This window comes from Euphorbia lathyris, chromosome 1, assembly GCF_963576675.1.
Source record: "Euphorbia lathyris chromosome 1, ddEupLath1.1, whole genome shotgun sequence".
NCBI classification, from domain to species: domain Eukaryota; kingdom Viridiplantae; phylum Streptophyta; class Magnoliopsida; order Malpighiales; family Euphorbiaceae; genus Euphorbia; species Euphorbia lathyris.
The window spans coordinates 15,324,178-15,339,160 of record NC_088910.1 but is presented as its reverse complement, the minus strand read 5'-3'; the positions used below and the strand labels follow the sequence as shown (position 1 = coordinate 15,339,160).

At 34.3% G+C, this 14,983-nt stretch overlaps 1 long non-coding RNA gene and 1 pseudogene across 1 annotated transcript; both read left to right on the top strand.

Moving 5' to 3' along the window:
• Positions 1-1,076: 1,076 nt before the first annotated feature.
• LOC136222669 (uncharacterized) lies at positions 1,077-7,174 on the top strand. Its single transcript, XR_010685688.1, has 3 exons — positions 1,077-1,618; positions 4,167-6,098; positions 6,849-7,174. It is a non-coding gene; the product is annotated as an uncharacterized lncRNA (long non-coding RNA).
• On the top strand, positions 1,614-4,150 carry LOC136222663 (probable CCR4-associated factor 1 homolog 11; annotated as a pseudogene).
• Positions 7,175-14,983: the final 7,809 nt, after the last annotated feature.

The window sequence follows — 14,983 nt, the reverse complement described above, 5'->3', positions numbered from 1 at the left end:
AGATCCAATTCTATGCCAATACTTCTAGGACTTCCGCTCTGTGCCGGCCCTGGGTGATGATTTGAGAGATGCCTGTCCAGGGCTTGTAAAAATAAGGGATTCAGACAAAATAAATATGTAAAATTTCAGTCATTTTCAATTTTTCTGTTTTACTTTCTTACTTTTTTTTTCTTGTTTGTTGTGCTTTAGCTTGATAGTGTTAAAATCAATCGGTGAATTTTGTAATTATAGAAACATTAAAAACTTGAAATTTTCATTTTTTGTGGTATATATATCTATAAGCGCTTTTTTATACTTTTAGCCTTGTTATGCAAAAAGACCAATAATTATGATTTATCTTTTAAGCCTTATAGTATAAATTTAACATTATGCGTTTTGGAGGCGATTGAATTTAGTGTTTATGTAGAAAACATTGCATTCTTGAACATCACGTTTACGAGTTGGTCCAATTTCAAGCCTAGTTGACTAAAAATGAATTTTTATCCATTAACATAAAATGTGCAAGTTCAAACCATATTGAGTGACTAAAACGGTGGAGTTTGGAGCATGGATAAAACATGATATTAGACATAGAAAAACATCATTATCTTCAATTAAACTTGAAACTATTCAAACTGAGAAACGTTAGGTTTAAGATTGCACTATTTTATACGTGGATACTAATTACTTTTTCCTGATAACCATGTTGCTAAATTTGTAAATTACCTCTCGTAATAAATCCAAGTTTAGGGATTTATTCACACACTTTGAAAGTTCAGATTACCAATCAGCTTTATAGACAGGTTCAGGAACAAATGATATATTAAGCCTTAATAATACTAACTAACTTGCATATTACAGAACAGTAATTTTCACCTGGTCAGTGACTGACCAAGTGATTTTAGTCGGTCACCGTTAGATTTAAGCTTATTAAAATCCTATTGTGGAGATTAAAATTATCGTAAGGCTTATATTCGCGCTTGGTCAGTCACTGACCAGGTGAAAACCACCGCACCAATCAACTTTGAGCACAATCATGATAATAAATTTATTCCCATTTGGAATAACTTGTCTATCACTAACAAACAAGTAGGTAAACAAGTTACTTTACAACAAATTACTCTGCACCAAAAAATTCGAAACTGTGTTATGGGTCACTGTATCATCAAATTTCACTATCGAAAAAATTCAAGACGACATCTCCAGATCCATGGACCTTTTTGATGCCAAATGGGTCAGAAAAAGCTCAGGTGAAAAATCTAAACTCATTCGATCTGAATTACTGCGAAGAAGTCTGTATGGAAGAAACTCGTTCTTTCTGGAGTCAGCTCGTCGCGTCTTGTTCATAGATGAGGCCAGGGGAAATTGCGGATCTAATTGCAGGCATAATCAGCTCGTCGCGTCTTGTTCATAGATGAGTTTGTAATGGAAGATGCTTTGCGATTGTTCGGGCGGAAGGTTGGGGAAGAATGGATAGAGAGTGATAGGAGAATTTCCGATATGGCTCGGATCTTGGTGAGGAAATGTGAGGGTTTGCCGATTATTCTCTGCACTGTTGGTCGCGCCATGGCTAGTAGGAGAACATATGAAGATTGGATTTGTGCTTTTGATGAGATTGAAAGGAATGATCGGGAATTAGGTATGGAAATTCAACCTAATTACTTGTTGCAATTCTGTTTTGATAGTTTGCCCAATCGTAGAATTAAATATTGTCTCTTATAATTCAGTTTGTTCCCGGAGGATTTCACCATTTTTAGGAATGATTTGATAAATTATTGGATCTGTGAACAACTTTTAGATGATTAGGATGCTTTGAATTTGGGTTATGACGCCATAGATGAACTGATAATGTGAATATGCTAGATATGATTGGGAATTCTGTTTGTTTTTAGTAATCAAATCTCAAATATTCAAGCATGCTCGTTTAATTGAACCAACAGATTCAGAAAAACTTGAAACTGTAGGGTGGATTTCACCTATGGGAAGTTTCATATTAAAATTACGCTATTTTAAACATTGAGAGTAAAATTGCTATTGACGGCTAACGTTAGATGTATTTTTGCACCCTATCCGTTTAAGAAACTAAGCTGATGTTTGAGAGGAAGTTAATGGAGGTAAATGAGAGTAATTGAAGGTTGAATATCATATTAATTTTGTTTGGGAGTTGTATTTGGAGAGTAAATGGAGGTTAATGGAAGTTAAATATTTACTTCCTTTAACCTCTAAACTCTAACCTTCAAACTTTAATATCCAAATCAGGGGTTACTAGAAGTAACAGAAAGTTCGTTAAAAAATTTATGTCTCCAGAGTAAAATTAACCTTTCTTCCCTTCTCTATAAATTTCCAAACTACAAGTTAAACTTTATACCTAATTTACATTCTATAAACTTTGAGACATTCTATAAGCTCTCAAAACAAGTTTTAAAATTAAACTTATGTTGGCTCTAATCTAACTCCTATTTCACCAAAGCGAGTTATTTTAGACATCCAAGTCAGTTTCCGATTACAAGAAAAAGAAAAACCTATCAATATCTGATCATCAGATTTCAGTTTTTCAATGGAGGAAAAACCAGTAATCATACGAGAGGTTTGGGCAGAAAATCTGGAATTTGAATTTTCACTAATTGAAAAAGCAATTCCTCACCATCCTCTAGTTTCTTTGGATACTGAATTTCCTGGTACTATTTTCAAATCCATTCTCACCTCTTCAGCCTTTCCTCATTACATCTACTCTCTCATGAAACTCAACCTGGATTTCATAAAAATCATCCAACTCGGTCTCACTCTTTCGGATCGAGACGGAAACCTCCCCAATTTCGGCACAAAATACTCCTATATTTGGCAGTTCAATTTCAGAGATTTCAATATCCACCAGGATCCCTACAATGAAGAGTCTATCAAGCTGCTTAAGAAACAAGGGATCGATTTCAACAAGAACACAGAAAAAGGAATTGATTCAAGGGTTTTTGGTGCCAGATGGGTTTGGAGTTTAGTAATGAGTCGTTACAAATCTTCATCGACATGGATAACATTCCATGGGGCTTATGATATAGCTTTCTTGATCAAGATTTTAACGGGACAAAACTTACCGTCTCGGCTGGAGTGGTTTCTGAAACTGGTAGAGTTTTATTTTGGATATCAAGTTTATGATATCAAATGCATGAGCTATACCGTGGATTGCATGGTGGATTGGAGAAATTGGCCAACAGTTTGGGTGTTCACAGAATTTGTGGAAATAGTCATGAAGCGGGTTCAGATAGTTTATTAACTCTCCAAACGTTCATCAGATTTGTGCATCTTAATCTTCATCATTTCAATTTCAATAATTGCCGAGGAAAGTTGTACGGACTTTACTTCAAAACAAGATTTCCACATTCTTTACAGATCAAATTCTATGCCAATACCTCTAGGACTTCCCCTCAGAGCCGGCCCTGGGTGATGATTTGAGAGGTGCCTGTCCAGGGCTTGTTAAATTAAGGGATTCAGAAAACATAAATATGTAGTCATTTTTCAATTTTTCTGTTTTACTTTCTTACTTTTTCTTTTCCTGTTTGTTGTGCTTTATCTTGATAGTGTTAAAATCAATTGGTGAATTTTGTAATTAAAGCTTGTTGTGCTTTGTACTTTTAGCCTCGTTATGACCAATAATTATGATTTATCTTTTAAGCTTTATAGTATAAATTTAGCATCATGAGTTTTGGAGGAGAATGAATTTATTTTTTATATAGTAAACATTGCTTTCTTGAACATCACGTTTACGAGTTGGTGCAATTTCAAGCCTAGTTGACTAAAAATGAATCTTTTTTCCATTAACATAAAATCTGTAACTTCAAACCATATTTAGTGACCAAAACAATGAAGGTTTGAACGAAGATAAAACATTAAATTAGACATAGAAAAACATCATTATCGTCAATTAAACTTGAAACTATTCCAACTGAGAAACGTTAGGTTTATTCCCAATCCGGATCAACTTGAGACATTTAGCACAATCATGATAATAAATTTATTCCCATTTGGAATAACTTGTCTATTAGTAACAAACAAGTAGCTAAAAATGACAACTAGAGCCAAAACTCAACGCTTGTTCACCTCCATCCCTCTACAAAAATTAGCTGTAGTTATAGTCTGCCAAATTTTATACTTGCAATTGCTCAGTTCAATTCTTTTGCCATTTAAAATGTCAGTGGTGGGATTTGATTCCCTGCTGAATCAAGCTTGGAGCTTGATCATGGAAAGATCATCAGGATCAATTGCCATATTAGGCAATGGAGGAACGGGAAAAACTACGCTCATGAGATGACATCTCCAGATCCATGAAGCTTTTTGGTGCCAAATGGGTCAGAAAAAGCTCAGGTGAAAAATCTAAACTCATTCGATTTGAATTAGCTGCGAAGAAGTCTGTATTATTGTGTTATGATGTATGGAACAAACTCGTTCTTTGCGATTGTTCCGGCGGAAGGTTGGGGAAGAATGGATAGTGAGCGATCGGAGAATTTCCGATATGGCTCGGATATTGGTGAGGAAATGTGAGGGTTTGCCGATTATTCTCTGCACTCTGCACTGTTGGTCGTGCCATGGCTCGCCGGAGAACATATGAAGATTGGATTTGTGCTTTTGATGAGATTGAAAGGAATGATCGGGAATCGGGAATTAGGTATGGAAATTCAACCTAATTACTTGTTGCAATGCTGTTTTGATAGTTTGCCCAATCTTGATAGATTAAATCTAGAATTAAATCTTGTCTCTTATACTTCAGTTTGTTCCCGGAGGATTTCACTATTTTTAGGAATGATTTGATAGATTATTGGATCTGTGAACAACTGTTAGATGATTATGATGCTCTGAATTTGGTGTATGATGCCATATAGATGAATTGATAGACGCAGGTTTACAAGAACATCATAATGTGAATATGCTAGATATGATTCGGGAATTCTGTTTGTTTTTTAGTAATCAAATCTCTAATGTTCAAGCATGCTCATTTAGTTGGACCAACAGATTCAGAAAAACTTGAAACTGTAGGGTGGATTTCACCAATGGGAAGTTTGATTCGGAATCTCGGAAATGTTGTTCCAGAGATTCTTTTAACCTTTTTGCTGAATCATAATCCATTTGTTATGATCAGAGGTGAATTTTCTGAGTTCATGGATGCTCTCACAGTACTAGATTTATCAAACAGTGGGGTAGAAGAAGTACCCCTAGAAATTTCAAGGCTAATTTCTCTACAATATCTTAATCTGTCACACACCTGGATAAACAACTACCTATTGAGTTAAGAATGCTGAAAAATTTGAGATGCTTGAGCTTGGAACACGACGACCAATTGCGTGTGATTCCTAAGCAAATTCTATACGGTTTATCGTCTTCCTTGCAAGTCCTGAAAATGTTCCGGTGTGGATATCCTGATAATATTCTCTCTGTTACAATAACATGCGCATCCGCTCTTGACAAATTGTATAACAATCCCAAACTGTTAAGCTGTATCCAGTCTCTGTCACTTGAAGTTTTTTGGGATTCAATATTTCGCGTTGAGCAAGTATGAATAGCCTGCTTACATTGGAGATCCATCAAGCTGAAAACTTGAAAGAGTTCAGTCTCGAATGCTAGTTACAGGAGAGAAATTTCAGAAGGCTTGAAGAAGTGACTATTGAAAAATGCTCAAGTTTGCAGGAATTGACATGGATTATTACAATCCCGAACCTCAGAACACTGTGAATCAAAAGTTGCGAGCAATTGAAAGAGGTTATCGGCACTACACAATACATTGAAATATGGAAGAGATTAGGTGAAGAGGTTCAACCGATCTTTGCGAAACTCGAAATTCTTGAACTAGAGAGCTTACCAGAATTGAAGAGCATATATTGGCAAACACTGTGTTTTCCATGTCTGAAGAGAATGGAAATCATGGAGTGCTCCCAACTTAAAAGGCTTCCATTAGACTCGAATAGTGCCAAGAGAAACGAGGTGATAATTGAAGCGGAGGAAGATTGGTGGAAAGATGTTAAATTGAAAGATGCTGCTCCTAAAGCTGCTTTTCTTCCATGTTTTAAGCCACTGCTTGTTTGAATTTGGATTGTAATGTTCATATTCTTGTATAAATTCAAGAGTATATATTGGTAAGCACTGTCTTGTTTGAATTTTGATTGTAATGCTCATATTGTTTTATATATTCGTGAACAAGTTTCGTAATTTAGATTGAGATATTGTTAATTTGAATATTTTATTTATTATGCATTAGATATTTATGTTTTAGTTATTTTGTGGGCTGGAAAGAAACTGTATTCAATCCAAATTTAGTATAGCTATCAGCTATCGCTGGTGCGTCAATGCTATCAGTGTTACTGTAGCCCAGTTAGCGACAAAGACCATCCAGTCCCTAAGTTTAGCAACCAACGTTTGTGATCAACTGTTTAAGGGTGTTGCTATTTTGCGAATGTTTAAGGATGTTGCTATTTTGCGAATGTTTAAGGGTGTTGCTATTCACCGTCTCCCAATTTACTTATCACCGCCTTCTATTTTGACAATTTCGTTCTTCTCATTTTTTTACCAAAAACTGAAAATTATTTCTCTCTCCTGAGCAAAACCGAAATCCTAAAAAGAGGACCTGAGAACTCCGGAAATGGATGATTTCAAAGACGAGATAAAAAATAGATCCGAGAACTCCGAAAATAATGAACTATTTAGATTTTTTTTATACTCGTACTTGGTTTGGGCGGGAGAAAATCATGCCTACTCTTTAGGCAGGTGGGATTTTCATCCGCCCCCCTTATGGGGAGGCTGAAACCCAACTTTTCTTTTATATTTTTGTTTTTAATGCGTTTGAAGTGTATTTTTAATTATCTTTTATGAATTTCATTTATTTTCAGGTGTCATTAGAAGATTGGATTGGTGACGGTATCGATTACAGTAGCCCTTTCATTACGGGCATAATTTTCCACACAAGTTCTAAAACAATTGTAAATGTACATGGTTTGGAGCTGATTATTGCTTCGCACAAACACGGAGGAAACCATAAGCTTTTGAGATGCTCACGTGGTGAATGGTATAGAGGAGTTTTGAAAAGTTTAGACAGGCTTTAAGAAGGAAAAGTAAGTCTAAAGCGTGCAATTGTAAATTCCTGCTTAAAGTCATACAATTGCAAGACTATACATGTTAACAACCCAAATGTATTTTTCTAGAAAAGGGATTAATGACAATTAATAACGATTAACACATGATTTATATAGAATTAATGATAATTAATGAAAGGATTAATGCATGAGTGAATATGCAATAGTGAAGAAAAATGAAGGAGTCTCTAGCATTAACATTCGTTTCATCTTACGAGTGAACATTGTCATCTCTTCATCATCAGTAGTGCTTTCTTCTGAGGAATCAGCTTTAGGCACTATTGACTTCTGTTTCTTATCTTCAGATGTTTCTTTGGCTTCGAAATGCTTCATTGATATTTCATGGGTAAGAAGGGGTCCAATTAGCTCATCATATTTATATTTCGTTAAATCTTGAGCTTCTTCAATAGTTGTCTTCTTTGCCTTCCAACCTTTCGGAAACCTTCTAAGAATACTCTTAACTTGCTCCTCCTATGAGAAGACTTTTCCAAGTCTTTTAAGCTCATTTATAATGTTGGTGAATCTAGCATTCATCTCGAAGATGCCTTCACCTTCCTTCATCTCAAAGAGTTCATAGAGCCTCATATTCTTATTGACTTTTGACTCATTGACCTTACTAATTCCCTCATAGGTGACTTCCAGCTTGTTCCATATCTTTTGTGCTGACTTGCATTCTAGAGCACAGTGAAGCATATTGATAGCCGAAGTGTTATTCTGGATCTTCTTCAAGTCATCCTCTAACCACTTATCTTCAGTTTTCACGGTTTTAACTCCTTCAACTGTTTCATAAGGTTCATATGGGCCTTTCATTATTGCTAACCAGACACTCATGTTTTGTGCTTGGATGAAGTTCTTCATTATATTTTTCCAGAATGTATGATCCAAAGAACAGAGGAGATCTGGTCATTGATAATCCTTCTGGGAAGATTTGAGTTCTCTCATTTCCCGGAAGGAAATGTGTGCTATTGGATGCCATTAGGGATCTGCCTCAAGATAGTTTTATCTTAATAAACAGAGCTTTAGGCTCTGATACCAGATATGATATGTTGAATGAAAGATACGAGGTGCCTTAATAACTTCAAAGTATTTTATTGGAGTTGTATGATTAAGAAAAAAAGTGGAGGTGAGAGAAGTGAGAGAAACAAAATAAAAATATATATAAAAATTAATTTTATCTTGTGAAATATTTTTTTTATTTATAAAATTGCTCATTGGCATGTCAACAATTTAATGTTGTGGGACTTTTATCTTGGTTTTGCTGACGGAACAAACATTATGGTTATTTTTTTGGAAAAAAACTCATAGATATGAATATGCAAATTCATGAAACTATATGGTTTTTTTAATTAGCTATAGAAACAATTATATTAATACATTTAAAGATAGTATACACATTCATTGATTATAAAAATTCACTCTTTTTGAAGAGACAATATTTTAATCTTTAATTTGAGAAACACATAAAATCTGAGACTTTCATTATAGAAGGGATTAACGACAATTAATCCATTTGAGATATACGGGTTCAGGCGTACCTTATTAAACAGCAGAACCTGTAGATCTCTCAGAGTAGCGGAAGCGGATCTTAGCACCACGATCTTGTACCACCAGTAATAGGCAACCATAACGTTAGCCATAGAAGACTGAATAATCTACAGACTAAAGTGAAAAAGAAGAAGAAGAGAGAGGGAGAGAGAGAGAGGGGAGGCACAAAGAGGCAACCTCTTCTTTTGTTATGTTGTGATTAGGGTTAAGCATATTTATAGGAAGCTAAAACCCTAATTCTCCATCTCTTAAAATGGGCTTGGCCCATTCTATTTTGGGCGGATCGGATTAATTAGATACATACACAATCAATCCTAACAATTCTAAAAGAAAATAAAGAATAATAATAAAGCTATATTCATTTTTTTTCCCAATTTTTCTTTTCTTTTAAAAAAAGAGAGTAAGGAATTTGGATATTTAGTTAGGGAACTAGTGTTTGGCAAAGTAGCATTTTCTAAAAAGAGAAAGACATATTTTTCTAACAAAATTAAACAACAACAACAAGTGAACCATATTACCTATAAAACTTTCGTGACATGTGAAATCAAGGAGTCAATTGTAGTGAAACGGAAGCAGAATCGTTCTTGACCTTTTAGAGGCTCGACGTGAGATGGTAAATTTGGGCCTCTTTATATATAAGTTCTATTTTTTTAAGTTGGAGGCTAGATGATTTTTTTTTATTACAAGAGATAAGGTATAAATTTAGCCATATGTTATTAGGAGAGATCATCAATGCACAAAATAACGCAATTTTAAACCTAACGTTTCTAGTTGGAATAGTATCAAGCTGAATTAACCATAATGATGTTTTTATGTCTAATTTCATGTTTTATCCTCGCTCCAACCTCCACCGTTTTGGTCACTCAATATGGCTTGAAATTGCAAACTTATCAACGTTAGGGTAAAATTATCCTTTGTTGTCAATCTTAGAGGTAAAATTATACTATTTTAAATATTAAGGGTAAAATTACAATTGATGCTAACGTTAGAAGTATTTTTGCATCCTATCCGTTTAAGAAACTAATAAGCTGTTGTTTGAGAGGAAGTTAATGGAGGTAAATGAGAGCAATTGAAGGTTAAATATCATATTAATTTTGTTTGAGAGTTGTTTTTGGAGAGTAAATGGAGGTTAATAGAAATTAAATATTTACTTCCAACCTTCAAACTTTAACCTCCAAATTAGGGGGTTACTAGAAGTAACAGAAAGTTCGTTAAAAATTTTATATCTGTGCAGAATAAAATTAACTTTTCTTCCCCTCTATATAAACTTTTAAACCTCATTTACATTCTAAAAACTCTACACATTCTGTAAGCTCTCAAAACAAGATTTAAAATTAAACTTATGTTGGCTCTAATCTAACTCCTATTTCACCAAGTCAGTTTCCGTTTTAGAAATTGGAATTAGCCTCTGTTTCCATTTTCATAAAGGAAACCAATTGGAATCAGGATTCAGATCAGTCGGCAATCCAAGCCAGTTTCTGATTACAAGAAAAAGAAAAACCTGAAAATATCTGATCATCAGATTTCAGTTTTTTAATGGAGGAAAAACCAGTAATCATACGAGAGGTTTGGGGAGAAAACCTGGAATTTGAATTTTCACTAATTGAAAATGCAATTCCTCACCATCCTCTAGTTTCTTTGGATACTGAATTTCCTGGAACTATTTTCAAATCCATTCTCACCTCTTCAGCCTCTCCTCATTACATCTACTCTCTCATGACACTCAACCCGGATTTCATAAAAATCATCCAACTCGGTCTCACTCTTTCGGATCGGGCCGGAAACCTCCCCAATTTCGGCACAAAATACTCCTATATCTCGCAGTTCAATTTTTGAGATTTCAATATCCACCAGGATCCCTGCGATGATGAGTCTATCAAGCTGCTTAAGAAACAAAGGATCGATTTCAAAAAGAACACAGAAAAAGGAATTGATTCTAGGGTTTTTGGTGTCAGATGGGTTTGGAGTTTAGTGATGAGTCGTTACAAATCTTCATCGACATGGATAACATTCCATGGGGCTTATGATATAGCTTTCTTGATCAAGATTTTAACGGGATAAAACTTACGGTCTCGGCTGGAGTGGTTTCTGTAATTGGTAGAGTTTTATTTTGGATATCAAGTTTATGATATCAAATATATGAGCTATAACCATGGATTGCATGGTGGATTGGAAAAATTGGCAAACAAGATGGGTGTTCATAGAGTCTGCGGAAATAGCCATAAAGCAGGTTCAGATAGTTTATTAACTCTTCAAACATTCATCAGATTTGTGCATCTTTATCTTCATCATTTCAATTTCAATGTTTGTTGAGGAAAGTTGTATGGAATTGTCTTCAAGACAAGATTTCCACATCATTTACCTATCAAATTATATGCTAATATCTCTAGGACTTCCGCTCAGGGCCGAGCCTGGGTGATGATTTGAGAGATGCCTGTAAAGGGTCAGTAAAAATAAGGGATTCAGAAAAAATAAATAAGTAAAATTTCAGTCATTTTTCAAATTTTCTCTTTTACTTTATTACTTTTTCTTTTCTTGTTTGTTGTGCTTTAGTTTGATAGTAAAATCAATTGCTGAATTTTTGTAATTATAGAAATATTAGAAACGTAGATTGGATTTTTCATTTTTTTTGTGTGGTATATATCTATAAACGTTTTTATACTTTTAGTCTCGTTATGCAAAAACACCAACAATTATGATTTATCTTTTAAGCCTTGTAGTGTAAAATTTAGCATTATGAGTTTTGGAGGAGAATGAATTTATCTTTTACGTAGTAAACATTGCATTCTTAAACATCACGTTTGCGAGTTGGTGCAATTTCAAGCCTAGTTGACTAAAAATGAATTTGTCTCCATTAACATAAAATGTGCAACTTCAAACCATATTGAATGACCAAAACGGTGGAGGTTAGAGCGAGGATAAAACATGAAATTAGACATAGAAAAACATCATTATCATCAATTAAACTTGAAACTATTCCAACTGAGAAACGTTAGGTTTAAGATCGCACTATTTTGGGTGTGGATACTAATTAATCTCTCCTAGTAACCATATACCTAAATTTGTACCTTATCCATTATAATAAAACAAATCATCTAGCCTCCAACTTAAAAAAAAAAATAGAATGTATATATAAAAAAGTCCAAGTTTATTATCTCGTCCCGAGCCTCTAAAAGGTCAGGAACGACTATACTTCCACTTCACTACAATTGACCCATTGATTTCACATGTCACGAAGTTTTATGGGTAATTTGGTTTACTTGTTGTTGTTGTTTAAGTTTGTTGGAAAAATAGGTTTTTCTCTTTTTAGAAAATGCTACTTTACGAAACATTAGTTCTCTAATTCCCCGCTCTCCCTTTTTTTTAAAAGAAAAGACAAATAAGGGAGAAAATTGAGTATACCTTTATTATTATTCTTTCTTTTCTTTTAGAATAAAGTATCAAATTTTATGTGTTTCTCAACCTCAAGTTTAAAACATTCTCTCCAAAAAAGAGTGAATTTTTATAATTCATATTTTATTAATTAGCAAATGTGTATATAATCTCTAAATGTATTAATCTGGAGTTAATTTAAAAAAAAACATATTAAAAAGCATGGGACAAATTTTATATGTTTGGCTAACATTTATGGGAGATTGTTGGAAGTAATTACACAACACATTCGACGGAACAAAATGACCTTAAAAAGTAGAAGGTCAAGTGCGGTAAAGTTATGTATGCTTTATCAATTTCGATATAGGACGATTTGTTGCAACGCCTCAAGGATGCCAAAACCCCCAAAGAAGCATGGGACACTCTTGCCAGATTATTTGCAAGGATGAATGATGCTAAGCTCGAACAACTCGAGAACGAGTTACTATCGATCTTGCAAAATGGCATGACAGTGAGTCAGTACATTATTAAAGCTAAAACTTTATGTAAATAAATTTCAAAATTGGGTCCAGAAAATAAAATTACTGAAGCAAAAATTAGAAGAATTATAGTCCATTGGTTGCGTCTATAATATAATGCGCTTGTCACAACAACTTGTGGATGGGCTAAAGAGCCATGTTTAAACGAATTAGAAAATACCTTGCATAATCAAGAGGCTTTAGACAAGCAAGTGTCTAAAGTCTCGATCAAGAATGAAGATAAAACTTCTTTTAGGAATAAAAAAAATTAAGGATCCAAAAATTGCGAGATCAAAAAACAGCGGAAGATTCAAATAAGGATGGTAGAAAAAGCAAGAATGAGTGAGTTGACAACAAGGAGGAACTCACCAAAACCAAATCAACCAGATGAGAAGGCACAACATGTCAAGGATAATCAATGTTATAATTGTGGCAAAAGAGGTCATTATGTTCGAGATTGTCGATACAAGAAAGTAGAAGCAAATGATGCAACATCCACACACTATCAAGATGAAAGATAGGAAGATTGGGACTTCGATGCTTCGTGTGCCATATTATAGAGCCAATAGCATATGATACAGTCATGCCCTCCAAATCAGATGCACAGAAACAGCTAGCACTTACCACTGTAAGTAATAAATTAATCAATTAAAATGATGGTTGGATAGTGGATTCTGGATGCTCTAACCATATGACTAGAGATAAGGAAAAATTATCGAGCAGGATAGAGTATAAAGGGGAATGAGTTGTTGTCACAGTAAACAATTCAAAACTATAAATCACATATGTTATAACTCTAAGGAAGTGCAACTAGAGAATGTATTACATGTACCCGGTATGAAAAAGAACTTGATATCAGTGTCACAACTTACATCTGCAAGCAACTACATTGTATTTGGTCCTAATGATGTGAAGGTCTACCAAAGTTTGAGGTTGAAGAGCACACCGCTTATACATGGATGAAAACTTGAATTTGTTTACGTAATGTCAGCACAAACAACTTATGTAGACAAGGATGACATCAGATTTATGGCATGCATGGTTGGGACACATGAGCTATCATAAGTTGAAGGTGATGATGATGATGAAATCAATTTTTAAGGGACTTACACAACTTGATGTTCGAAATGAGATAGTATGCCAGATGCTAGTTTGGGAAAGCACACCAATTCCCGTGTGAAGATTCTCAGTATCGAGCAAAGCAGCCGCTTGAGTTGGTGCACTCTAGTGTATTTGATCGTATGAAGCAGCCATCAGTTAGTGGTCATCAATAAATGATAACTTTTATTGATGGTTTCTCCAGGTACGTGTGGGTGTACTTTATGAAAAACAAATCAGAAGAATTTAGCAAGTTCCAAGAGTTCAAAGAGAAGGTGATATGTGTGTTTTATCCCTATCTTTATACATAGTTTTTAGAGTCTTTTGGATTAATTTAATCTATTTTTATTACTTTTGAAGTCAGATGTATTGGTGTTCTGTTTAGGAAGCTAGAACTCATTGAGTATGTGTATGAATGTTCATCGAGCATGTTTCAAGCATGTAGCTGATTAGGTATGCTCTTATGCTTTGAATGTTCATTGTGATTGGCCATACTCTTATACCTCTTATACTATATATATGCTCTTATGTTTGATGTTATGTTTAGGAAGTTAGAACTGACTATGAGTATGTGTATAAAGCATGATCTTGTTTATATTTGATGTTCTGTTTAGGAAGCTAGAACTCACTGAGTATGTGTATGAATGTTCATTGAGCATGTTTCAAACATGTAGTTGATTAGGCATGCTCTTATGCTTTGAATTTTCATTGAGATTTGCCATGCTCTTATAGCTACAAGTTATATTGTGATTGTTCATACACTTATACCTCTTATACTATATATATGATCTTATACCTACTTATTAGCCATGCTCTTATAGTACTATATATGTTCATTGAGTATGTGTATAAAGCATGATACTACGAGTTATACTGCTAAAACTGACTATGGGTATGAAGCATGATCATGTTTATGATTGAATATATATTTATGACGTTCCTTTTCACTTGGCTTGTTATAGTAAACAAAAAGCATTCAGCATGGTGATAGGTTTATGATGCACTCAGCACAAAGAGAGTCCCTTGTGGTAACAGCATCAAAAACTTCATTACCATGTTCATTGTTCAACGAGTATCCAAGTGGTAGGAACATTGTAAAAAGGTCATTGAGCATGTAGTAAAGGGTCAATTTAGGCTACTTGTATGTTCTGATATGACTTGCAAACGATAAGATGTCTTTTCATGTGACTTGAATATACATATATATATGAACTGAATAACATGCTTTATGTTATATTAAAAAAGGGGGGGGGGGGAGGGGATGAGTGTTGCCATTTGTTATCATTGAAATTCCAAATCTCCTTTACTACGTGATAGTAAAGGAGATTTGGAATTTCAAAGAGAACCACATTTGAAGCT